Source organism: Phyllostomus hastatus, unplaced genomic scaffold (genome assembly GCF_019186645.2).
Source record: "Phyllostomus hastatus isolate PE091 unplaced genomic scaffold, TTU_PhHast_1.1 phas_contig_40, whole genome shotgun sequence".
Classification (NCBI taxonomy): Eukaryota; Metazoa; Chordata; class Mammalia; order Chiroptera; family Phyllostomidae; genus Phyllostomus; species Phyllostomus hastatus.
Genome location: NW_025333872.1, coordinates 58,596,185 through 58,624,133, shown reverse-complemented (window position 1 = coordinate 58,624,133; position 27,949 = coordinate 58,596,185). Strand labels below are relative to the sequence as shown.

General features: G+C 41.9%; 1 protein-coding gene and 1 pseudogene across 1 annotated transcript in view; both read left to right on the top strand.

Moving 5' to 3' along the window:
• Positions 1-27,949, top strand: part of METTL24 (methyltransferase like 24) — a 90,355-nt gene that overhangs the window by 54,867 nt on the left and 7,539 nt on the right. The gene's annotated exons all lie outside the window — the stretch shown is intronic.
• Positions 30-26,222, top strand: LOC123821420 (annotated as a pseudogene).

The following is a 27,949-nucleotide window of genomic DNA, read 5'->3' as shown; positions in this document are numbered from 1 at the left end:
CCCGGTCTCTACCCGTGGGCTAAGTCGTCAAAATGAGCCACAGCAACTTGGATGGGAAAAATGACTTTGACGAGCAGTTGCAAATGCAAGAATTGTATGGAGACACCAAGGATGGAGACACCCAGAAAGATGCCTGTAGCGAAACCAAGTCTTTTGGGCAGCCGCCAGATGACACCCCCTACGAACGGGACCTGGACAAGAAGGCTTGATTACCCAAGATCACTGAGGATTTCATTGCTACACATCAGCCAATTATGGCTTTTCTAACAATGGAGCATCAAGCTCTACCTTAAATGCACAAGGTGTCAATGCTAGGCCCACAGAGGAACTGCCACAAAGAAAAGTCCCTGAACCCACTGATCCCCAAAAGAGGGGGGAAAAGAGAAAGGCCAAATCAGGATGGTTTCATATTGGAGAAGACAAAAGTATAAATGTGTATGTGTCTGGGTTGCCTTCGGACATTACAGTGGATGAATTTATATAGCTCAGGTCAAGGTTTGGTATTATTATGAGAGATCTTCAAACAGAAGCATTTAAGGTCAAGCTTTACAAAGATAATCAAGGAAATCTTAAAGGAGATGGGATTTACTGTTATTTGAAAAGAGAATATGTGGATCTCACATGAAAACTTTTGGATGAAGATGAAATTAGAGGCTACAAATTACATGTTGAGTTAGCAAAGTTTCAACTGAAGGGGGAATATGGCGCCTTCAAGAAGAAGAAAGATTGCAAGGACTACAAGAAAAAGCTGTCTTGGCAACAAAAGCATTTGGATTGGAGACCCAAGAGAAGGGGTGGGCCATCCCGAATGCACCATGAGTGAGTGGTCATCTTGTGGATTTTGAGGGCAATCCATTGGTGCTGAATGAGACCAGAGAAGATCTTCAAGCAGAGTGTTCAAAGTCTGGACAAATTAGGAAGCTCCTTCTTTCTGATAGACACCCAGATGGCGTGGCCTCTGTGTCCTTCAGGAATCCAGAGGAAGCTGATTATTGTTTTCAAGCCTTTGACGGACGGTGGTTTGGTGGCCACCAAATCACTGCCCAAGCATGGCATGGAACTAGAGATGATCAGGTGGAGGAGACCACAAGTGAAAGGGAGGAAAGGCTGAAAGGATGGGAGGCTTTCCTCAGTACTCCTGAGGCCAATAAAGGTCTTCAGTGTTCAAATTCTACATGTGCTTCGGAAAGGGCAGAGCCTTCTACCAGGGCTGTCAAACTCATTTTCACTGGGGGGCCATGTCAGCCTTGCAGTTGCCTTCAAAGGGCCAAAATAATTTTAGGACTGTGTAACTATAACTACTCCTTAACTGTTAGGGAGTTGAAATTAGATTTAGTCTAGAATCTAGACTAAAGCATTTTTCGGAGCACCCTAGCACATCTACCATGAATGTTCAAGAAGCTACAGCTGAAGCGGAATTCGAAGAACCTATAATGCGAGTAAACTGGATATTGTCCTTTGTCAGATTTGTTAAATGCATGCAGAATATTTTTAAGGAATTCTGATTGAATTTTGTGATATCCAAAAATAAAAATAAGTTGTTAATATGCAGAAACTGAAAAAATATTTTGTGGTATTGGTAGATAAAACAAAGTAATTTTATATGATAAACGGTGTATCAAAATCAACTGTAAAAATAACTTCTTCAAGTTACAGGGCCCATTTCTCTTGTTCGCATGGCATAGTAATTATTGGCTTACATCTTGCACTTCTGTTCACATTCCCATCTGTATGTTCAGTCAGTCCATCCACCTGTCCATCTATCCATCCAATAAATATGTACTAAGCATATTCTGTATGCAAGGACCTGTACTTAAATAATAAAGATGCAGAGATAAACAAGTTTCTTTTTAATTAAAAAATTTTAATTGTGGTAAAATACATGTAACATAAAATTTGCCTTCTTAACCATTTTTAAGTGTATAGTTAAGTAATGTAATGTATATTCACATTGTTGTTCATCTAATCTCTAAACCATTTCCTTCTTGCAAAACTGAAACTCTGTATATATTAAACATTAATTCCTCTCTTCCCCTGGTCCTTGGCAACTATCATGTAGTATTTGTCTTTTTGAGACAGGCTTCTTTCTTTCTTTTATCAAAAAAAGATTTTATTTATTCATTTTTAGAGAGAGGGAGAAAGATCAATGTGTAAGAGAATCATCAGTTGGCTCTCACATGCCCCTAATTGGGGAACCCAGCCCACGCCCAGGCATGTGTCCTGAACAGGAATTGAACCAGTGACCTTCCAGATTGCAAGCTGGTGTTCAGTCCACTGAGCCACACCAATCAGGCTTATTTCACTTAGCATAAGGTCCTCAAAGTTCATTCATGTTGTAGCATGTGATAGGATTTCCTTCCTTTTTAAGGCTGAATAATATTCCCTTGTAGGTATAGACCACGTTTTATCCATTCATCTGTCAACGAACAACTGGGTTGCTTCCGCCTCTTGCCTATTGCCAGTAGCACTGCTGTGAAACAAGGTGCAAATGGCTTTCCAAACTCTGGTTTTAGTCCTTTTTGATACAGACCCAGAAATGAAATCGGTAGATCCAATGGTAATTCTATTTTTTTTTTTTTGAGAAACTCCCATGCAGTTTTTCATAGTGGCTGTACTATTCTACATTCCCATAAACAAACCTCCTAAGATTTAACATGTTGCTAAAAACACAGAAATGTGATTCTGTAATGAGTGCTACAAAGAAGAAGTACCATGTGCTCTGGGAGTGTTTAACAACTGAACATGCCATTTATTTTTGTATTCCTGACGCCTAGTCCATAGCAAGGACCCTGTCAGTGTTCGGTGGGTGGGTGGGTGGGTGAGCCCTTCAGACCCTTGTTGGGTAGACCCCTTTCTTTGGTTTCCTTCTTGCTCTTCAGCTCCCTCCTTTCTCCAACGATGGCTCTGGAGAGCAGCAGGAGGATTTGTTAACAGGTTACTAGCTTTTCCTCGGTTGCCTGTATTGATCTCTGGTGAGATTACAAAAAACATTTTCCCAGTAATGTTCTTTTCCTAATTCTGAATATCATCAAGTATTCGGAGATGTTGAAGTATTTCCACCAGCTATGTTTCTGTCTTTTCTTTGGGGGAGAAAAAAAGAAGGTTGCCTGTGGTTGTAAGATGAACGTGTAGTGATGTTCGGGAGTGGTGAGCATTCAGGGAGAAAATGTTCTTTCTGTTCTCAGAACACTGCCTCTATTCCCTGAAGAGTTTTGTTCTATAAAGATAGCAAAAGGGCTTCTTTCTCACTTGGCTCAAACAGTAACATTGTGCTCCATTCTATGTTATTTATAGATATTTTAAATTGAAATTTCATTCTTGAGATTTTAAAAGGAATTTCAGATATTTAAAATGCATAAGCATTATATTTGGAGGTTTAAATGTCTTTTTTTCTTAAAGGAATCTGCTTACCTGATCCCCAAACCAATGAAAGACATTGTTATTATTCTGTCCGGTGTTTGATTTTGCACGGCTCTTTGCTTTTATTTGGCACAGCTCTTTGCTTAGAAATTTGAAATGGCTTGGCTGTTTGCCATGGCATTATTACTCTGATGAGCCGGAGAGACCCAGTTATCTGTCTGAAACGGGTCTTGAGGGTTTCTCCAGGTTGCTCTGATTGTGGTACTGGCACAGAAAACAATGACGATGACGTTTTCAGAAGGCTGTTTGGGGGCAGGCAGCAAAATTAGGCTATGTTGCTCGGTGGAAGGGTCATGGGCTCTCAGCCAACAAGACCCCGATGCCAGCTTCATCTCCTGTTGGTGGTGTGAATAGCACAGGTGAATGAAGCCCTTTGAGCCACGTTTTATTTTTCTGTAAAATGGGGGCAATAACACCTTCTGTGCAAGACTGCTGGGATGAAAGACAGAGAGGGCTATACGGAAACCAGCATGGTGCCTGGCAGGTTGCTCCCCATTTGGAAGCTGTTTATTAAACAGTTGTTGGGTTGGGTTGGCTTGGGTTGTTTTAGGCCAATATTTTAACACTTGCCATGGAGTATTATGGTATGGACCATTTGGCATATTTTATTGCTCTCTGCTTTCTTAGTAATAGTGGGAAATTTCCAACAGGTGAACCATTTACTCTAGAAAATGTCAGAGAGTCAGTATTCTGGAGTGGGTTTGGGCAGTGTTTACCATAGCAGCAGTGTGAGCCTGATGTCCAGACACCCTTTCAATGTCCTTGGGATCAATCTTTCTTCAGCGACAACCATGGCTATGATTGGTGTGCATTTCAGGTAGTCTACCTGCTTCATGGAATTGGTAGAAATCTTTCCCATGTCCATCTCTTGGGCATAAGTACTAACATTGCACAGGCTTACTAAGTATATTGTTGTGAAACCATTTGTGTGGTGAGTAGTGATGCCTTTGAAGGTATTTTATGTAACAATGTTTCTCTAATGCTTTTCCTACAGTTGACTTATGACATTGTATTTCCTCTAGGTTGAGTATCCTCTCTCTGAAACTGCCTGCTAATTTAGATTCTTTTTTGAGACATATAAAATTTAGTACTAACTGCTAAACACCTAGGAATATTCCGGATAACTAAATTATCTGTCAAAGAGGTGCAATTGTCCACCTCTGTCCTCACTGCTCCTCCCCTGGGCACCTGCTGTGTCAGGTAGCAACACCTCCTCTGAGGGGCAAGGTCTCATTGTTCCGACCTCTTTCTTTTCCAACACCTTGTTATAGATAGACATTCTATGTTCTAACCTAACTAGACAGTGTATTCCCAGCTTGCCTAAACTTTCTCATTCCTTGTAGCTTTAGTCACAATTCTTTTCATTGCTAATATTTTCTCTGTATCTGAATGAGTCAAAATTTCACCTTTCTTCCAAGTATTGTTCCAAAGGATGTCTCATCCGCAAAGCTGTTCTTAAACAATTTACTTTAATTTTTCAATTACATAAATGATATATGTTCACTGTAGATAATTTATATAATATAGAACACAGAAAGTAAAAGGAAGAAAATTAAAATTGCCTGTAATTCCACCATTAAGATAACTAGTAGTTATATATGTAGTTTCTCCTTTCCGACTCTTCTGCCCTGTGGCACATGTATTTTAACTAAATTAAAGTGGGATTGCACTGGGTATGCTATTTTATCATCTGCCCTTTTGTTGTTGGCTTTATTTTTTAGAGCGCTTTTAGGTTCTAGTCTGAGAGGAAGGTACAGAGATTTCCCATACACCCCCTGCCCCCACACATTCATAGCCTCCCCCACTGGCAACATCCCCACCAGTGTGGTACCTCCTTACAAATGATGAACCTGCATGGCCTCACCACAATCACCTGAAGTCCATGTTAACTTTGTATAATGCATCCATATGTAACATATATATATATAAGCATATGTAGATGTATATATAACCAAATACATTGTTGATATTATGTTGAAAATTTATCTGTTGGATCAATTAAGAAGAAAAAGGAATAAGAAAAATAAGTTTTTGTTTTACTTTCACTTATTTCTTCTTCAGTGCTCTTCTTTATTTATTCAAGTTTCTGACCTATATTATTTTTATTCTCTCTAAGGAACTTCTTTTAACATTTCTTGCAAGCCAGGTGTATTGGCAACATATTCCCTCAACTTCTGTTTGTCTAAAAAAGTTGTATTTCTCCTTCACTTTTTTATTATCCTCACCAGAAGACACATTTGTTGATTTTAGAGAGAGGGGAAGGGAGGGAGAGAAAGAAACACTGATGTGAGCCAGAAGCATCAATCAGTTGTCTTCTGTACATGCCCTGACCAGGACCGAACCTGCAACCTAGCTTTGTGCCCTGACCAGGAATCAAACACACAATCTTTCTGTTTATGGGACAACACTCCAACCAACTGAGCCACACCAGCCAGGGCTCTCCTTCAGTTTTGACGGATAATTTTGCAGGGTATAGAATTCAGGTCAGTGGTCTTTATCTCTCAACACATTAAATGTTTCACTCCACTCTTTTTCCTTGCATGGTGTTTGAAGAGAGGTAAGAACATAGTTTTTACCCTTCTTCCTCTTTAGTGGAGGTGTCTTTTGTCCTCTGGCTTCTTCAGGATTTTTTTTCTGTATCTTTAATTTGTAATAGTTTGAAAATGATATGTCTCGGTATAGATTTGTTTGTTTTATTTTGTTTTTATCCTGCCTGATGTTTTCTAGGTCTCTTCTCTCTGTGGCCTTCTGTCTAACATTAATTTGGGGAAAATTCTCAGTTGTTATTATTTCAAATATCTCTTCTATTTCTTTCTCTCTTCTTCTTCTGGTTTTCCCATTATGTATATATTATACCTTTTGTGGTTGCCCTGAAATTTTTTGACATTTGATTCTAGTTCTCCCCCCACCCCGCCCACTACCAGCCTTTGTTTTCCTTGCTTTTCAGTTTTGGATGTTTCTATTGAAATTTCCTCCAGCTCAGAGATTCTTTCTGCTCTGTGTCCAATCTCCTAAGTGCATTAAGGCATTCTTCATTTCAGCTTCAGTGTATTTGATCTCTAGCATTCCTTTGGTTCTCTCACTGGATTTCCATCTCTCTGCTGACATCGCCCATCTGTTCTTGCACGCTGTCTGCTTTACACATTAGAGTCCTTGGCATGTTAATCACAGTTGTTTTAAATTCCCCGCCTGATAATTCCAACATCCCTGCCATGTCTAATTCGGATGCTGGGTCTGTCTCTTCAGATTGTATTTTTTGTGTTTTGGTATGGCTTATAATTTTTCTCAGTAGCCAGACATGATATACCACATAAAAGGAATGGGGTGTAAGTAGACCTTTAGTAAGGGGGAGGTGGGTGGGGTTGGGGGGGTGCCATGTTCTGTGGTCCTATTGTGACAGGAGAGTAAGAAGCTGGGCGAAGTCCTGGGCAAGGGGCATAGGGAAGCTGAGACAAGGGAATTAAACAAGGCCAAACAATTTGAACAGCTCACATCCAGCTAGTGAATCACAAGACCTTATCTCCCCTAACCAAAGACTCTTAAGAGCAAATGGTTTATACCTGTCCTCCCTAACCAGAAAATATGTATCTTAAATCACCCTAGTCAGGGAAAAGAGAGAACAGAGACCCAATTAATGCCATTTGTGCCAGCTAAACCCAAGGACAGATGAAGTCAGGGGAACAAATAACAAAAACCCAATTAGAGCCAAACAGACCCAAGATAACATTAAAACAGTAAAGCAGACCAGAGAATAATCCCAAACTCCCCTATACACTCTTCTTGGTGCATCAGCACATTAAAGACGCACATAGGAAGCTAATGAATATTCTGCAGAAACCCTCCCCTAAGATTTTCACCTGCAGAAAAAGAAGAGAGAAAGCCCGCAGGACAAAGCCTCAGTGCTGGCTCTCTCTAAAGCATGCCCTTGCGCCTTCCCGGGCCTGGACCTCTCATTTCCTCCCAAACTCTAAGGGTCCCCATGAGCCTTGCCACCAGGTGGAGCAATGGGCATTGGCAGCTGGTCCCTGGCTTACCTCCCGGCTCTGTGTCCATGGCCCCCTTGTCCTCTGACTCCCCAGCGAGCTAACAACAGCAGTCCCGCCTAGGCTCGGTCCTTTCCTGTCACGTTTCTAGGGAGCCCAAGCAGAGCACCACCTAGGCTCCCTGCTGTCCTTCTAGCCTGAGTCCTTCCTTTGTTCCACTGTCCCCAGCCTTAATATATGTACTCATAAAGTGATCCAGGCTCATGTTGTGAAATCTTTCCTGCACAAAGTCAAGAACCCACACACCAAGGCCGGCCTGAGGCAGACCTGCTCCGGGCTGGTCCCTGTCCCGAAATGCTATGGTTAGGACTCATTTTTTCAGTGAGCCTATGCCTCTGGAAACGTCACGGAAGTTTCTTAGGTTTTTCTCCCCTGCAGGTGGAGCAGGATGGCTGGCACAGGCTGGGGTTGGGTATTTCCCATTCCCTGGGTCAGCTAGGTGCTAGGGCACCCCAACCGATTGGGTTCAGTTAGCTAGTTTCTCTGGAGCGCAGGCCTTGTTAGGAAGATTGGAGTACGATGGCATATTTCAAAATGCTTCCTTTACCCTTCTCTCTGCAGGAAGCCTGCGGGGGGGTTTCTGATATTTGCTGTGGAAATATGGCCAAATTCCTTGAGGTAAATCTCACAGTATTGTGAGGACACCCATGACTGGGTCCCCCTGGGGTTTTTCACTCTCAGACTTGACCGTATTGCATCCCCAGCAACTTGTCAAGGACGGTCCTGGTTTTCCCGCCCCAGTGCCAGTTCCTGGGGGCTCCCCTGCCGGCCTCTGCTCTGGGCCAAGACTCCGTGTGTTCCCCCTCTGATTCCTATCTTTCTAGTCCTGGGGGTAGCCATGTGCGTGGTGTGACCCCTCATACGGATCCAAGACGAATTGCTGATTTTTCAGTCTGTGTACCTTTTTACTTGGAGAACTTAGCAACTTCTAAGTTCCTTAAGTGTGGTATTGGAAACCAGATGTTCATTTGCCCTTTTTTAAATTTAAAATATCTTGAACATTTTAACATATTATTGATAACATTTTATGTAGAGTCATTGCAACATTGTTTCTCATGGCAAAATTTTGTAAACAATGTAATTGTTCTTTAATAGGGGACTGAATAAAAACCCATACAAATGCATACTTCTTGAATGTATAAGAAGATGCTGTATATCTATATTTTGTTAATATGGAAAAAGTGCCAAAATAAATTGGTAAGGGCCCCAAACAAAGTGCCCAACAGTGGATAGATATAGTATGATATCCATTATTTGAATAAAAATAGAGGTTATTTGATTAAAAATAGAGGTGTGTGCACTTTTAAACAATGGTGTCTACGGGTAAAGGTACTGGGGATCCTATGATGGGAGAGAAATATTCCATTGTCCTTTTAAAGGTTTTGAATACCTTTTTTTTTTTACCGAGTGTATTTTATACGTTTCCCATAACATCTTATGAAGTAGCTGTCTGCAATGTACTTTTAAGAGCTGCATATGTCCTGGTGAATGGAGGTGACCACTCCCAAAGTGTTAGGCATGTAGATTATTTCCAGTTTTTAACTACCGTAAATGTGCAGTCTTAAGTCTTTCCGTGCACATTGCTAAATTACCCTCAAGAGAGTCTGTATCATTTCACTTTACTGGGATTCTTCCAGTAAATGTGATTGCTGACTGTTTTTGAATTTCCATAAAGGCTTGTCTGCATGTCTTTATGAAATGCAGCTAGCTCCTTCTATCACAATTACCTGGGTACTCGGTGTATCTTTGTAGTATACCATGTATGACCGCTGCAATGGGCTCTGAAATTCCTGCAATAGTGAAATACATATTTACCTTTGCTCCACTGCAGCCCACAGCACAGTGCCTGGCCCCTCTGAAATGTGTGGTAAATAAATGCAGGTGCAGTGACATGAGTGAGTTAGTTGGTAGCATCTTTCTAAATGATGGTGGTGAGACTTGTTCAGCCAGCCGAGCATCTTGAGATCACACCTCTCCTTATAGACACTATACTCTTCGGGGAACACTATGAAATACCAGTATCTGTAATTTAATGATTTGATTTAGGGATAATTTTACTAGGAGGAAACATGACTACTTAAATGTGTGTGATATAAAATCACAACAAAGATCAGATGTAACCAAGCTACAAGACTAAGCAGGATTGACTACTGCAGTTTCCCCCTTAATAATTGGTTGCCACCTTTCATTTAGTTTTCTTCCATTGGCCCTTGGTGACAGACAATTAGCAGATAGTATGAAGGCCTAAAAAACACTGATGAGCTTTGTCATGTGGGAAATTACCTTGATGCAATGTAGCCTCCAAATTTAAACTACCAGGCAAGCTATTCCCAAATTAAGATGTTTGAATTACATGGTTTATTGAACCCATTTAAAACACACAGTGAGAAGCAAGGGGAAAGAGATGGAGTAGGTTTATGTACTTAGGGTTGGGTACCAGTGCGGTGGGAGGACCGCACTGTGAGGCCTGGTCAGTCTCCATCCCCTCCGCCTCCTGTGCCTCCCCCCCACTTCACCCCACTCCTTTCTCCTTCCCCTTTTCCCCCTCTCCCTGCTCTCTCACCAGCCTTCCCTCCTTGTGGTGTGTTTAAGAGAACAGAGCTGAGATTTGGAGCAAGGAGGCTCAGTTGGAGGGACACAGGGACAGGTGGGTCTGGCCACAATTGTGAGCTCGCCAGTTAGTCTCTGAGGAGCAATGGAGTCTGTGTGGCAGAGGGTCCATGGGGCCAGAGTGGGTGTAACCAGTGGGTGGCCCATTTAAGGTCTCATAAATATTGAGTGACTTTTGTGCCTCATGCATACTTAAGGTTGGGTGACAATTCTGTGTTCAGTCTGCATTTCTATTCCTATGTCCAGCACATGTCTGCACTACTTATTTTATTTAGGCCCAATGGCTCATAAGTTATTTGTCACATCTTGCAAGCTTCACCTATCCCATTTGATATATCATTTTCCATAGCAGAATTGTACATTCTTGAATAAAGTAACACATGTACATTACTAATTTAAAACCTGAAGTTGATAAGAATATGTTGATTGACTTCGTTTTTAACTTTAATCTACTTCAGCACTTCAGTGTTCAAACACCTCTATCCAGTGTTCCACCGGAGCCTGAGACAGTCACTGACAGTCCCTCGTTAGTAAACAGGGACAACGTGAGAGACTGACAGTTAGCAGCTAGTATCCTGTAAAGTCATTCTGAACTTCATTCTATTCATGCAGTTGTAGAAGGTAGAACTGGGCATGGACTTATGTTAGGACTTTCCTGGAAATTTTAAAATGATTTTTAAATAAGATTTTTATGTGAGTCTGTTCTGTTACCATTCAACTCTCTTAAAACTGAGCTGCAGAAAAAAAATTACTGGGGCATATTTTCAAGCCCCAGAGTGCCCAGGACAAGGCTTCCTGACAATAGGAATATTTCTCCTGTGATTAAATCCCGGTTAGTTGAGACCTTGCTACTCAGCTGATAGCTATCATTTCATAGATGGTTCTACGAGAGGACATGTGTTCGAGTTACAGAGTCTCTGATCTCAGGCACAGGATATCTAGGATCTTAAAATTTTATGGAAAACTGAACTCACCAAATCACATGATTACACCCTCTGTAGCCATTGGTCTGTTTCTTTCCCTGATCTAGATGTCAACACAGGCTGTTTCAAAGAGGAAAGTGAAGAGGGGAAGTTTAGCCTCATCAAGGATCCTTGTGAAAAGTGCTAATGTGTACAGAAGCCAAAAGCATTAGCAAGGAACATAAGCAGGAGGAATATTCTACCCACTGGAGGGTTAGCTCTCAGAATGCCCTTTATTCATCTGACAACACAAGGGAACCAGAAACGGAAGGCTCAGCACATTCAGTGAAATCATCACTCTGGCCTGATAGAATTACGGGAAGTGGAGAGGACAGGGATTTGGCCAGCAGTGTTGCTCTTCTAAACAATGAACGTGCTAGTATCATGGATGGCACCTTCACTAAGCCTCCCTGTGACAATTACTCAAACTTTTCACCCTCATGATTGGGCCTATACTAGGCAAGAACCTAAGAAAATTTATTATGTACTGAAAACCAAATGTCATTCTTTAAAAAAAAATTCTCACTCGAGGATATGTTTATTGATTTTAGAGAGAGAGGAAGGGAAGAGAAGAGAAACATCTGTTGGCTGCCTCTGGCAAGCACCCCAACTGGGGAATGGAACACACAACCTAGTCATGTGCCCCAAGGATCAAACCTGCAACCTTTTGGTGTAGAGGACGATGCTCTAACTAACTGGGCCACCCAACAAGGGTAAAAAAATCATGCTTTTTGCTTCTTACACATTTGTAATCAAGGATATTCTTTTATTCATGCTTAGGGGTAAAATCAGAATAATTTTGCCTGGCTTAATTCAGATTAGAATATTCCTGTTTATATTTTTTGACATACTAAGACAGTGTGTCTAATCAAGACAAATTCACTTATCTATAAGAAGACTCCACGGTTCAGTAATCAAAGTGAAGCCTAAGATATTATGGATAAGAACATCTCCTGTTCAAGGAGAAGGATGCTAATGTTTTGGGAAAGCAAGAGATACTAAAGGAGCTTTAGCTTTCTATGATGTTTTCTTGACAAAGATCCCACAACTGTAACTTAAACTGCGCTCCTTTTTTTAGTGTTCAGTTACAGTTGTCCCACCCTTTCCCATGTTGCTCTCCCTTGCTCTGTCCCCCAGTCAATCCCCACCTGCTGTTTGTGCCCCTGAGTCCTCTATTCATGTTCTTTGGCTTGCCCTTCCCCTCCCCCCTAAACTGCATTCTTTGAGGGGCTTTCCCATTTACAGTGAATTTTGGAGGTGCTTTCCAATTTGGAAAATATAACAATCATAGATATAATATAGAATTGCAATTTCCAAGAAATTATTGGATAGCATAGGATAAATGAATCCTGTTCCTAGGCAACCACATGGAGGGGTACAACATCCCTCAAGCTCCTAAATTGAAGTTTAGAGTTGCTACTATTTCTGGTTTTGGCTTCCTCTGAAAATGGTTTTGATCCCTTGAATTTTTTTTCTGTGATGAGGTTTGAGCCCTTTCCGACTCTTCTCTCTGTAACATTAGTCTCACATGTTAACAGCCTCTTCATCCTTTGATCTCAGCGTGTGTAGCAATAAGAGGAATGGCTGGCTGGGAAATAAGATCAAATTGGGGATGGAAACAAATATCACCAGAAGCAAGGGGAGTGCAGAGACATTTTCAGTGATTCAGTAGGCTTTCATGATTTCAGGAAGAAAAGTGCTCTGGGCTTTCTGACTCACTCAATCTTTTGTAATTTTTTTTAACAAAATATAGGACACAGCTTCTTTAGGGGGAAACCATTTTAAATAGAAAAAAAATGCTGCAGTGGGTGCATTTCTGATTCTTCTATTTGGCTTTTGCGATGAGTGCCATCTGCATAGGCACTGTATCCCCTCTTCAGTTCCCCCAGTATTGACATGTCTTTTCTCTCCTCTCTTCTCCTTGCTCTCCTTGCCCTAATTCTGTGTGTGTGTGTGTGTGTGTGTGTGTGTGTGTGTGTGTGTGTGTTTTAATGATTTCTTTCCACTAGGCCAAAAGTGGAAAGCCTGAGAGACTGTGATCTTCCAGGCACTGACTCTCTGAGGAAGGCACAGTGGGAAACTCCTGCATCCTTTCAGAAAATGGGCTTCTGGTTGCTTCCATCTTGGGCCTGGTGGTCTCTACTGACCCAGAAAGTCCAAGGGACTTCTGGAGGCCTTCCAATAAAAAATAACTTTTCAGTAAATTCTGCTGGTTGGGTTCATTTGAGTTAATCAGCTAATCTTTTAAAAAGATATTTCTCTCTGGAAGACTGAGTGTACTGCCTGAGTATATATCGTATAATCTTATTTGTTTCTTGAGCAGGTGTCACGTGATACTTGGCAGAGGGAAAGGAAGTTGGTTGAGGTGGTAAAGGAGAAAATTTTTGTGTGTGGCTCAGTATATGCAGTATAATAAAGAGCTTTGGCCAGCCAGAGGGCACCTGAGAGCAGACGCTGAGGGTGTGACGTCACAGGAAGTGGAAGAGGAAGGCAGAAGGCAGGTAGGAAGGAGAAACACTGGGGTGTGGTCTGCCTTCTTTGCCACTGGGATGAGGCTATGGAGGGGCTACCCACAGAGTTTTACAGGGTGCTTTCCCTCTACAGTTCAGCCGCAGGATGTTAACCCTTGTTACGTGCACACTACTCTCAAATATTTTGTATTCCATGCAACAGATGAAGAGAGGCTGGATTTTTATTGTTTGTCGTTTACTTTTGCTGGATGCTGTAGAACACTGTAGGTATTCACTCAACAGAACTCAGCTAGTGATGAGGAAGCAACGATGTGGGCCCTGGCCCTCACAGACATCAGGGTCAAAAGGGGGAGACAGACATTTGTACAAACATTCTGCAGTAAGGTACTAAGTGCAACCATAGGAGACACAGAAGAGGAGTAGCTCTTTTTTTCTTGGGTGATCAGGGAGGTGGCACAGAACAGATGACATTTCATCGGGCTCTTGAAAGTTGAATGGGAGTTTATCAGAGATAGAAGGGAGGGGACACGGTAAATGCAAGGGCATAGAAGTGAGAAAGAGAACTATAAATTCCAGAACAGGTAAACATTTTGGCTGGCACTCAGGGGGGTCGGGCCCAGGTGGTGAGGGGCCTGGTGAGCTCTGTCAAGGGGTTTGCATTTCACTTCATAGTTGTACCTGCAGAGGCCCTGAAACAAGGGGCCTAACTAACTAGGTTTTAAATGAGGTAGATAATCCTGGGAACATTGTGGAAGGTGGACAATTCAAGGCTAAGATCTCTTGAGGGTAGACATGGTCCATGGAAAACACTGAGTGGGCAAGCGTTAACAAGATCAGTCAGAGCCGGTGCTGGCTGGCGAGGGAGGCATTAGTCAGCCACGCTATTTTAGCAATAGCTATCATGGCTATCGAGTCCTGCCAAGAATTTTAAAATGTGGGCAGAAATAAGAGACTTCTATACTTTGTTTTATACATTTCTTTCTCAGTTTCATTTTTACAACCAACTTTTTAATAAAACTTACTTTTGAAAGAAAGTCAAATCCCAGTGCAATAAAATTAAAGCTGCAGTACAACACATTTTAAAGCTCTATTTAATAATTCATTTTAAAAGGAAATATTTATTACTAAAACCTTTTAAAGTTCCTCTGGGGCTTGCTATAAACAAATTTGACCTGGGATTTTTGTCTATGAAGAAAACAGAAATATGTCACATTCTCCACAAGTGAGGAAAGCTGTTTTTGCACTATCAGCAATTTATTATTTTCCTCCAGGGATCTAGTTAATCCAAATTGTAGATAGCTCAAAATAAATATTTGATACTTAGCTATGAGCTGAGCACTTATAACTGCTTATAAATGTGGATTTGGCAATTACCCCATAGGTAACTGAGAATTGACTTAAAAAACAGTCCAAATGTTTTGCGTGGAATACGGACTCTTCTTTTGTTGGTGCCTCCCTGTACACTGTTTTTTCAAGTTCAAATGTGTGTCTGGATGACAGCTTCCAGCCTAGATCAAGATGCTCACAGTCGAAATCATCCAGTTCACCATGTTCTGATCTATGGAAACAGCACATTGGAAATGTGTGCTCTTCTCTGAAGATACAATATTAAGAGCTGTTTCCAACAGGAATTCATTAGTTAAAACTTCCCATTACTGAGGAGCTCAATACAATTTGGCAGCTCACCTCAGAAGAACCAAGACGCTGCAAATTTTTCTTCTCTCATCAGAAATAAGACAAGTAGAATATATTTTCTCTATTTAGACATTTATGAAAAACACCAATATGAGGATCATTCATAGATAAAGGAACTTAAACTTGCCACAGTGATGCTGTGGAAGAGGTGTGGCTTTCCAGGGAGTCAAATGTTATTCCACTTTCAGGGAAGAAACGGGTAGGCTGTGAGACAGTGATTCTCATCCTGTCACATGACTCAGAGCTTGAACAATGTCTGTCTGAAACCACCCGCTCCCCGAATACAGAGCACCCACTCAAGGGACGGTGTCCGTGTGACAGGCTGACAACACCCTGTTAGGGACACTGCCTCTACCCTTTGTTTCGACTCAAAAAAAAATGCCATCTGGAAAACTCTTCCAGCTCCAGTAAAACTGAATGTCCCCATGGTGGAAGCCTCCCAGGCACCAGCAATTCTTTTAAAGAAGGAAGATAGAGAATCCTGGGAATTGCAATTTAATACTTACAAAAACACCCACCACTGAAATCAAGCAAGATGATGAAGTCCCTGGTTGACAGCCCATAAAATTTTCACAATTACCTCCACTGTCTCTGTTCTGGGCCAACACAGAGACTTTAAAAAAATCCATTATATGTATTGATCCCTCTGATTCACTTAGAAGTACGTGGATTTGAATGATTTTCAAAGATAATCATCTGTCAAATTGCCCATATGTCAATTTGTATCAAACCAAGTAGGAAAGATGCCTTGAGCAGCCGTTTGACTGTTTGCGTTGTGGGACTGAGGAGTAGGAAAGGTGTGAGTGCAGGTGCAGGGGTGATTTCTCAACCAGAAGTCCTCTGCAGGGCACAGCAGTCAGAGGACAAGCTGAGTCTGGTCTTCCCCTCCTCCTCGTTAAATGGATGAGGCTCCTACATACTTTCATCTTGATAACGTTTAAATGACTCCCCCACTCCTCCACATGTGCTGTGTTCCTTCCTTCCTCCCTTTTCTTCCTCCCTCCCTCCTTCTCTCTCTCTCTCTCCCTCCCTTCTTTCCTTCCATCCTTCCTTTCTTTTTGATTTGCAATCCCACCTGCTTGTGCAAGTCAGACATTGCCAGGTGTAAATCAGTATATCTTGTGAAACATGAAAAAATACAAACTTATCACTAAATTCGTATTAGCATGAAAGGACAGTGAGAGGTCATATTTTTCAGGAAGGTCAGTTCTCATCTTGTCACGTAGCTGTATGTAGGGCAAACTGAGTGGGCACATCCTCGCCACCACGGGGTTAGAAAGTCCCAGGACAGCCTACTGAATGATGCCTAAAAGAAGCATGGGCTGTTTGCAGACTCCTCTAGAATGCTCAAGTCAAGATGTTGCAATTATCTTTGCCTAGAAAATGAGGGAGCTGTACATGCGTATTAAGCAGATGGCCTTTTAAAGCGAAACAACAGTAACAACGACAAGCCCCACGAGGAACGGATTTCAGAATTTTGCAGCACCGTTTGATCTGTTATTTTTAAAGGTGGATAAAATACTGAAAGAAATACAACCACAATGTTAGTAGTCATGTCTTCTTGGGACTGATTTTGAACATTTTTTCCTGCCTCTCTATATCTTTTTTGTACTTTCCTATTTTTTAATAGTTTTGAGTCTTGTTTTTATAAACAGAAGTAAACAAACAGATTCCAAACTGCCGTCTATCTTTGAGGGAACTGAGAGGCCTGGGGTGGGGTGGGGTGTCAGATGTTTGTTTCATGGGCTGTTAGGTGTCAAATAATTTTTTTCCTTCTGACAATTTAACATGAGGTATGGTGTTGGCTGTAGACCGGATCCCTCCCAGTTGGGCCTGACTCTGGAATTAGGAATTGGGCAGAATACATAATCCGCTTTTGGTGCATAGGGCGGGGGCGGGGAAAGAACTCGTGGGAGGAAACCACTCTTCAGCAGGAACAGGGGCTGTGTGGCAGTTATTTTAGCCCACACACATGCAAATGGTGGTTTTCTTCTTTTATGCATTCATCTTCATTTGTATGATACTTGGTAAAACATGAAGTGACAAAGAAACTGTCCCAGCCCCAAATTATGCCTTTTGGTCATAGGGAAGCTATGAAATGAATATTCTAGAAAAAGTACATGAAATAAAGGGGAGAGGGCACTAGTTGCAATGGAAGAAATGAGCTACTACTGCTAAAATGCATGTGCCTTGTCTGAAGGCAGACCCGATGCTGTCTTTCGCCCCCAGGATGGCGGCAAGTGGGCCACCCCCTGCGGGAGCCCTGCAAAGGCTCACTAAACCCTCCCTGGGCTTCTCACCCTGCACCAAGCCCCGGCCCTCCGGCAGCCATTAGTCTGTTCCCTGTATCTATGACTCTAACCACCACGCTGTACCCCGGAAACTAACACAAAATAATATTGAATATAAACTGTAATTGAAAAATAAAAATACAAAAACTTATTAAATTAATAAATACTCCACGTTTACTCTTCTCCTGTCTGTCATTTTGGCAAAAGGAACTGTAAATCCAGAAACCCTTGACAATGTTGTATTTTTGTGTTTGGATCCATTAATATGGTGAGAGTTTAAGAATATGGTGTTGAGAACTTCTTGAGGTCAGACCCCGTTAGAATCCTGATTCTACCACTCACTCGCTGTGTGACCTGGGTTGGTTGGATAACTTCTCTGAATCTCAGGTTTCTGTGGAAACTGTTTGGATTTGGTTTTGGCTTCACCTCTCACAAGCTGTGTGACCTACATAGGCCTGCGTTTCTCCATCTGAAAAATTAGGATAGTAAAAGATGTGTTTCCTTCATTTGTTGGGGATTGCTTGGGGCCTTGCATGTAGAGTGATGAGCATGCTGCTTGGCTGGGCACACAGCATGTGCCAAATTAAAGTTGGCTATTAGTGTTTTTAAGTTACCAGTTGATACAATATAAAAAAAGAGGTAGATGTTCTGAGGGATGGCACATCCAAAGCAAATGTTAGGGGCTTTCATGTGATAGGTAGTGAGAGCCAGTGAATACTTATTTCTGTAAGTCATTGTCTTAGCACATTTTCTGAGATGAAGTTTTTAGATATGACCTTATCTGAGTGTTTAGCATATTCCTTTGAGTATTGCACGGGTGATACCCATACATGGTATCAGTACTGATCTTTGTGTGCGTAAAGTTTCTTTCTCCTCTCATTTTCATGGCTATATAAATTTAAAGGCTCAAAAGTGGTACTGCTTATATTTTTTTCTTGTAGGTTTTTAAAAATCTCACTTTATTTATTTTTGCCTTATTTTCTGGCTTTTAGCCATACTGGCTTTCACTTAACCCTCTCTTTACTCCTGGGTCAGGACCTGTGCCTATGTTTTGATCATAATCAGAAGTGACTTTGCCTAATCCTGTATTTTATAATTTTGTATTTTTTTTCCTAAAGCAGTCCCTTGAATTTAATAAGCTTCAAGCTACACCAAGCCAGGAGCTGCCCCAATTAGAGTACATTTCTTTTTTGGGTGAAAGACTTGACACATTTGACTTAAAATTGTTATTATGGGAGCATTATGAGACTAAAGATATCTTTATTTTCTTGTCCCACCTCAGGCCTGACTGAGTTTTGACTTGCATCTTCAAGAAAAACATCTCTGCTTTCAGTAAAAACACACAGATAGGTAGAATTCATTGAGTGGTGAAAATAATGTCAGTATCTGTCTTCTTAAGTATGTACTAGAATTTCAAATGTATCTGATAGAGGAAGAAGAGAGCCAACTTCATGAACATGATGCCTTAATCCTACCTTTTTCAGGACAAGGAACTAAGTAAGTGATTTTGCGTGCCTGCTTTGTGCATGCCGTGTACATTTCTAGGCCCAGAGAGAAAGGGAGAGGGCAATGTGGGGGTCATGAGAATTCTGGCAGAAGAATCACCCAGGATCTCGAGCAAAAAAGAGGAGGCAAGAGGGAAATATGTGGGGAATCCAGAGGAAGGGTGGCGATCCCGGAACTAGAAAGTTGCTTACCATCTCAGGAAGGGCTGAATAGGAACAGTAAACTTTTAAGTGGGGACTGTAACTTCCGATACGTGGGTGGCTGGTCTGTTGCACTGCTGCTAACTGCTTCTTCACAGAAGGCTAAATTCTGACTAGCTTTTTCAACAGGGGTAGCACTCATTATAAGTCCATCCTCCCAACCACCTCTCAAGTATTTTTTTATTTTTATTTTTTATAAAGAGTTTTTATTTAGGGTGCATTAAAATCTTTATAATTTAATAGTAGGACAAATAACTCAATTTTTAAAAATGGACAATATATTGTAAATGCTAGGTCAATCACTAAAAGAGTTTATTTATTTATTTATTTATATTTTATGTTTTATTGATTATGCTATTATGGTTGTCCCAATTTTTCTACCTTTACCTCCCTCCACCCAGCACCCCCTGCTCCTTTAGACAATCCCCATACCATTGTTCATACCCATGGGTCATACATATAAGTTCTTTAGCTACTTCATTTCCTATACTGTACTGTATATCCCCATGGATATATTCAGTAACTACCTAGTTGTATTTCTTAATCTTCTCACCTCTTCACCCATTCCTCTCACACCTCCTTCTCATCTGGCAACCATCAAAATGCTCTCTGTATCCACAATTCTGTCTCTGTTCTTTTTCTTTGCTAGGTTTGTTTATTAGATTCAATTGGTGATAGATGTGTATTTGTTGCCATTTTATTGTTCATAGTTTTGATCCTCTTTTTCTTAAATAAGTCCCTTTAACATTTCATAGAATAATGGTTTGGTGATGAACTCCTATAATTTTTTCTTGTCTAGGAAGCTCTTTTCTGCCCTTCAATTCTAAATGATGGCTTTGCTGCGTCGAGAAATCTTGGCTGTAGGTCCTTGTTTTTCATGACTTTGAATATTTCTTGCCAATCCCTTCTAGCCTCCAAAGTTTCTTTTGAGAAATCAGCTGATAGTCTTATGGGAACTCCCCTGTAGGTAACTAACTTCTTTTCTCTTGGTGCTTTTAAGATTCTCTCTTTATTTTTAAACTTTGCCATTTTAATTATGATGTGTCTTGGAGAGGGCCTCTTTGCATCCATCTTGTTTGGGACTCTCTGTGCTTCCTGGACTTGCATGTCTATTTCCTTCACCAAATTAGGGATGTTTTCTTTCATTATTTTTTTCAAATAGATTTCCAATTTCTTGTTCTTTCTCTTCTCTTTCTGGCACCCTATGATGCAAATGTTGGACATCTTGAAATTGTTCCAGAGTCTGCTTACTCTATTCTCATTTTTTCTAGATTCTTTTTTCTTCTTGTTGTTTTGACTGGTGTTTTTGCTTCATATGATCCAAATCTTTTGATTCTCAGCTTCATCCACTCTACTGTTGTTTCTCTGTAAATTGTTCTTTATTTCAATTAGTGTATCCTTTGTTTCTGATTGAATCTTTTCTATGCTGCTGAGGTCCTCACTAATTTCCTTGAGCATCTTTATAACCAGTGTTTTGAACTCTGAATTTAATAGATTGCCTATCTCCATTTTGTTTAGTTCTTTTTCTGGAGTTTTGATCTGTTCTTTCATTTGGGCCATGTTTCTTTGTCTCCTCATTTCAGTAGCCTCCCTGTGCTTGTTTCTGTGTACTACATAGAATTGCTATGACTCCCTACCTTGGCAGTATGGCCTAACATAGTAGGTGTCCTATAGGGTCCAGTGGCACAGTCTCCCCTGTTATCTCAAGGGTTATCCCTGGGTACTCAAGATGTGCCCTTCTTGAGGTGTGGCTTTAGTGTGGGTGGGGTACACCCTCCTCTTGTAATTGAGTTTTGATTATTGATGGCAGATCGATGGGAGGGATTTATCCAGGCTAGTCAACAGCAAGAACTGGCTATGACCATTTGCCAGCAACTTCTGCTCTCTGTGGAGGATCAGCTGTGCAGGGGCAGGGTGGTGGTGCTCTGATGTGGTCTGTAGCTGTCCACTGGGTGTGCTAACCCCTGGGGTTTCCTAGGTGGTGCAGGCCAAGGTTAGGCCCCACCTGTGTTCTGCCTGGGGCCACTCTGCCTAAGCTGGAAAGCAACCTGAAATGGCTGCTACTTGCCTTGGGCTTGGAGATTCCCAGGGGAGGCCAGGCTGTGAATGTGGGCTGGCTGCTGCTAGTTCTGGGCCTGGGGCTCACTGAGGCCAGCCGTTGCTGTTTGAAAGGATTTAGGAAGTTGTGAAGCATGAGCCAAGAGTAGCCATTCTTATGGACAAGCTTCTTGGGTGGGCTGGTAACTGGGTGGGGCAGAGTCTCTAGGGATCTCCAGTGCAGGTCAATCAGTGTTAGTGAGGTTGACGGAGTCTCAGATATGGCACAAACTTGTCAGCTCTGTGGGGGCCGGGTATTGAAAAGGGACAATGGCCTCTGCTTACCTGGATGCCAGATACTTCACAGTTCCTCCCTGTAATAACACTGGTGCCTTTCAAGCTGCTCTCTGGTGGGGCTGGAGCTCAGGGGGAGCGAGTCTGAGTAGGTGAGTCCATGTGTGGGTTCTTTAAGAGGAACTGCTTGGGGGATCCAGAAGTTTCTTCCACTGACTCAATCCCTACTGGGTTTTGTACCCAAAAACTGTGGGGACTTATCTTCCTGGCACTGGAACCCTGGTGGGCTGAGGGGCCTGGTGTGGGGCTGGGACTCCTTGCTCCCGAGATATCTCTCCTGAATTTTTATTCACCACACATTAGGGAGGGTCCAGCAGCCCCTTTCTCACCTGCGCTTCTCCTACAAGTGTGGGTGTATGTGTTTTCATTAATTCTGTAGTTGTCAGACTTCAACTCAATTTCTGATGGTTCTGAGTGATGGTTGTTCTATATTTTGGTTGTAATTTTGATGAGATTGTGTGAAGTGGTGATCCATGTCTGCCGATACTACCATCTTGATGGGAGTCTCAACTATTTTTTTTTTAGGGAGAGGATAAGGGAGGGAAACAGAGAGGGAGAGAAATATTAATGTAAGGGATCAGTTGCCTCCTATATGTGCCCCAACTGGGGACCGAACCCACAACCCAGGTATGTGCTCTGACTGGGAATCTATCTGGTGACCTTTCCGTTTGTGGGACAATGCCCAACAAACTGAGCCACACCATCCAGTGCTGTCAACTATTTTTTGGCAGTGCCTGGCAGTGTGCTAGAAGCTGAGGATTCGAAAACAAATAACTGATGAACATTCATGGATCATAAGTCCAGTCTGGGACACAGGGAATGTATGTCTCTCATGCCTCACATCAGATGGAAATGCAGTTGCGGAAACTCTGTTTTTGGTGTCACCTGCCAATGTGCTGTACAGAGGTGGTTCTCGGCTATTGTGTTTGAAATACCTCTGTGTATTTCCTAAGCCAAGTTTTAATTCTTCCCCTGAATCATCTCCCAAAACATAGCGGCTATGGTGCAAAGACGGCACACTTCACTATTAGCTTAAACAAGGCAATCTTAATTGGGAGAGGCGGCTATGGACCTCACTGAGAATTTGTGAAAAGAGTAGCAGCTACCATGGATGGGGCACATACGGTGTTTTAAGCGCTGTGCCTGGTGCTTTCTGTGAATTTCTCCTTTAACCTCAAGGTAGCCCTTGGTATCTTTCCTGAGTCACTGAGAGGCTAAATAACCTGCCCTAGGCTCATGTGATGAGGCATCAGCCTCAGAGCCAAGGTTGCAGTAACTTCAATATTCTTAGAAAAGTGCTCATAGCCACAAACATATTTTTGCTCACAGTCCCAGGGAGTATATGCCTCACTGACACCTTGGTGATTATTTAGGGAAGTCTGATCTAACTGTACCCTCATTAAAAAAAAAAGCCGGTGCTGGAAAACCATCGTATACCTTCCCAAAGATTACCAGAGTGTAGATACGTTCTACATCTGTTTATGAGAAGGGAAAATCTGGCCTGTGCTGAGGCTGACTCCTGCGCCTACACACCACAAACAGCTCACCCAGAGTGTCAGCCAAGTCCTGTGGTTCTCAAAGTGCAGTCCTTGGACCAGCAGCCTCACCACCAGCTGGGCTTCTGGTAGAAATGCAAACATTCAGGCCCCGTTCCAGATCTACCGAGTCAGCAGCTGCGTATCCACGAGCCCTCCAGGTGATGCTGATGCACGGGACACCCTGAGCAGCACCGTCTGGTCGGACTTTGTGTGATGATGGAATGTCTGGTGGCTGCACTGTGCAGCATGGTAGCCACTAGCACAGAAGACTGTCGAGCACTTGAAATGTGGCAGAGGAAGTGAAATTTGAATTTTATTTGATTTTAATGAATTTAAAACTTACATGGCCACACATGGTGTGTGGCTATTGTGTAGGACAACATAGCTCCGCCCCATAGCATCCCTAAACATTCCTGTGCATTTACATCTGGACCATTCACTGCATTATACACAACACAAAACAACCAAAAAAAATGAATGCCACATACGGAATCATGTGTGGATGTTCTCTATTTTCTCATTCCAGGGCTGGGATCATTTAAGTAGAAAATGTCTGGGATGGGAGCCTTGCAGTTTAATGCCAGTGAAATATTCCAGAAGAGAAAGACAATTTGTATATATTTCCAAGTCTTTTCAGATTATGGTAAATGGCTCCTTAGATAATTATTTCTGCTTTGGAGCCGGAGGGTAAGGATTTTTAAAATAAGCCCAGTCAAAGTATGTTAAAGAACATGATATTCAGCCTGCACTTCAAGGACAGCCCTGGGCCCTGTGTGTTGGTGAAGGGGAGAGGTGAGGACCAGCAGAAACTTCTGTTCGGTGTTCCACACGGAGAAAGTGGCATGAACAAAGGATCAAGGGCAGGACATTTCATGGCATTTTCAGGAACAGCAAAGAATTGCCTTGGGCTAAAGTGTAGGGTTCATAAAGTGTTGATAAGACCCTGACACCATTCATGCCAAATGGGATGATGGAATCTGTGGCTGCCCTCATTCCTGACTTCCCATCTCTGATTCCTTCCTCCTCCCTTTCAATCCGTGGGGTCTCAGGAAGGTGATCACGGTGGTGGAGGTGAGGTGTGGAAAGAGGGGCCAGGTGTGAGATGTTGCCGAGGCTGAAGGGACAGGACTTGTGATCTGAGAGGCTATTACACGGAGTGCCTGGCAGGAACTCTCATAGAAACTTGATACTAAAGGAGAATTAGGTCCTGCCCTGGAAGAACTTACAGCCCAAGTGAGGGGAGGGAATCAGACATATCAGCAAATGAGTGGAAGCCGTGCTATGGACTTCCCTAGAAGTCAATGCAGGGCCCAGAAATGGAGGACGTCAAGGTGACCCTGACTTGCAGCCTGAGACCCTTCCTGTTCCCTCATCGCCTCTCCTCCATCTTCTAACTCTGGCTTCACTCTCTGCTGACCCTTTCATAGTTTCCCACAGCACAGTGTTATTTTTAGCTCATATTTCAGCATATTGAAAAACAGCTAATAACCCAGTGGGTTCATTTTGTGTCCCCCTAAATTAGTGCTTGCTTGTTGCACTTGGACGATGTTTTAAGTAGCTGAAGCCACATCGCTGGCCTCGCCGTGCTCCTGGATGGACCTGGTCCCTCTTCTAAGGCCTGCTATTGAACCTCAAGAACATTTCTGGCTGAAGAACATTTTATTTGGGCGATTACTTGGTCATTTATTTGTTTACACATCCATTTGTTTAGAAATACTTTATATAGGTTTGTGTTTTGTGTCTCATCTTTCTGGAAATACTTGAAAATGCTTGCATAAATATGGTAAGGTCAGAGAAATAAATTAACAAGGCACTGTAGCTTTAAGGCACAGGATTGCGATCTAAGGTCAGAGACTGGCATGTTGTTTTCAGCTGCCCAGGGAAGCAGGGTAGAAATGAAGAACTGAAGCCACTGCCTGGCGCTGTCCTTGGTCCTGCTGCTGCCTGCCTGCTTTGCTGCTGCCTCTGCCTTTGGCAAAATCCCCTGCTGCCACCTCAGTCCTGCTTGAACTTGCAGCACTTGGTTCCTTGTTGTTGTATGTCATCCATGGCCTTGCTGACATCTGGCTTCTTGACTTGTCACCAGCCAGATCTCACCAATTACCTGTACCTGGCCCCCTGACCCCCAAAGGAGTCTTGCTCAGCAGCTTCAGGTTGGATTCTTTGGAACAGGCAAAAAAAAAAAATAAAAATAAAAAATAAATAAATAAAATAAAGTCTTTGTTTGGAAGTGTTTTCCTTATTTTTTAAATTCATTTGCCCAGTGTTGCTCCCCTGCAGAGGTTGTTTCTGAGAGCTGATCACTATATAAAACTTATTTTCTTTTATTTTAAGTTCAGAATCGGTCATATATTAGCTTAGAGTGGCCTTTAATATTTCTCATGATACACAGGGTGAGTCTTATCTCCCTTTGCCTGGTGGCAGCAGACCCTTGTAATGTTACAGTTCTGGCAGCCAACAGTGATAATTGGGCTGGACTGAATGTATTTAAAGTCTAAGGCTCTTAAAGAGACTTTTAATCCTCTTGCTCATTTAAGACAGATTAATTTCTTCTCTTTTTCTACAGAAGCATGATCCTCTTTCTAATGTGTTCAGCTTTAGTTTTATAGGCACAGATATACATATCTTGCTTTAAGTAGATTTGACATGTCAGGCTTGGATTTACTTTGCTTTAATCATTAAAAATTTTTCATAATCTAAAAAATAGGAAGTTTAAAATTATGACTGAATAGTGATCCAGACTGTAATGCACATGGAGAATGAATATAGCTTGATGTTTTGGGAATCACTGATCATAATAAAATTTTTAAAACTATTCATAAATGACTAGATGAGTGCTCAATAAATAATACTCTCTGAAATATGAGCCCAAGTACGAAACTCAATGTCCATACTCCTTTCAGGAATCTACCTTTTACAGAATGTGGGCCGTGTCTGTCGCTGCCCTGCAGTGCCCGGTTCTGGCCCCAGACAGACGGCTGCTGCAGAGGCGAGCAGCTGTGTTTGCAGGTCTGCCGTGGCCTCCGGGGGAAGTCCTTTCCTGCGTCAGCGGAGAGAAAGGCTGGGTAGTTAATACTGACATTTTGTTGGTGTAACTCATGTAGCTTTGGCTGTTAGCCAGGGTTTTTTTTTTTTATTAATATAATGGTTAATTAGCTTTACAATAGATGGTAATAGCCAGTTTTAAGTTTTAATACACATTTCCTGAGTGGAAAAGAATCTATATTCTTTTAAAGATGTAATTTAAAACAATAGGTAAAGCACTTTTTATTACAATGTCTTAAATGAAAAGTTATAAAAAGATGATTTAACATGTAGTTAAAATTGATTTGTTTTCTCTTTCTTTAAATGGCACATGGATTTTGTCTCGTTTTAAAAAAGTTTTAAAAAACAGGTTATAGGTGGAGGCCTTCAAATTTTTTTTCTTAAGCAGGAAAGTTCTTTTTCCAGCAAAAACTTGCAAGAGATTCCAAATATAAGAAAGAGAACAGTGGAGTCAGTCCTGTTGGATGGAGGAGGCACCCTGGGGCCTCATCCCCACGATCCTCACTCCTGTGGGATGTGAGTATTGTCTTACGGAAGCTTGGAGGGACAGTGTTTGAGAGAACACTTTATACGAAAATGTATTGGCCTGGGAAGATGTTCATGGTCTGTTACTTTAAAAAGCAGATTTGGCCCTGGCTGGTGTGGTTCAGTGGGTTGAATGCTGGCCTGCGACCAAAAGGTGTCTGGTTGGATTTCCAGTCAGGGCACATACCTGGGTTGTGGGCCAGGTCCCCAGTTGGGGGCATGCAAGAGGCAACTCATCAGTGTGTCTCTCCCACATTGATGTTTCTCTCCCTCTCTCTCTCCCTCCCTTCCTCTTTCTCTAAAAAGTAAATAAATAAAATCTTCAATAGAAAAGCAGATTTGGGCAAAGGGTGACAATTGTAATAGCATAAAAAACAATAAAAATAATAAGGTAAAAGATAATTTAAAAGCAGGCTTGAAAACACAGTGTCACTCTGATCATATGAACATCATGCGTGTTGAATTACGCCCGTGCATGCTGCAGTGTGTGTTGTGTGTGTTTACAGCAAAGAAAAACAAAGCCTCATACACCAGGTGTTCAAGAGTTAACTGTCTTTAGCCCTGGCTGGTGTAGCTCAGTGGATTGAGCGCGGGCTGGGAACCAAAATGTCCTAGGTTCGATTCCCAGCCAGGATACATGCCTGGGTTGCAGGCCATAACCCCCAGCAACTGCACATTGATGTTTCTCTCCCTCTCTCCTCTCTCTCTCTCTCTCTCTCTCTCTCTCTCTCTCCCTCTCTTCCCCCTCTCTAGAAATGGATGAATAAAATCTTTAAAAAAAAGAGTTAACTGTCTTTACACTCTAGATTATGGGTATTTTAATTCCTTTTCTTTTTGCCTATCTGTAGTTTTAACTTTTAAATGATGACCATGTATTATCTTTTCAATAAGAAAATACTTCTGGTTAAATATACAGGGTCCAGCACAAATAATGCCCCTAATAAATGTGTGTGATATTTAATAATTACTTAATAAATAAAGGAAACCAAATGTGTATAATTACGAGTGTGTATATTTATTTATTACATTGTAGGTGAAATGTTCAAATTGCCATCCATCTCGTGCGAGACATTCATCTAGCCTACTGACCACACTCAATGGTGTTACTTCTGCAGGACCCTGTATATTAATTTCTGGAAATCACAGCTTTGACATATATGGCCTGTGATACTATATGAGTAACTTTTAAAAAGAATATCTGCATAAACAGTACCTGGTGCCTGTTCTAGTTATCTACGGCTACATAATGAAT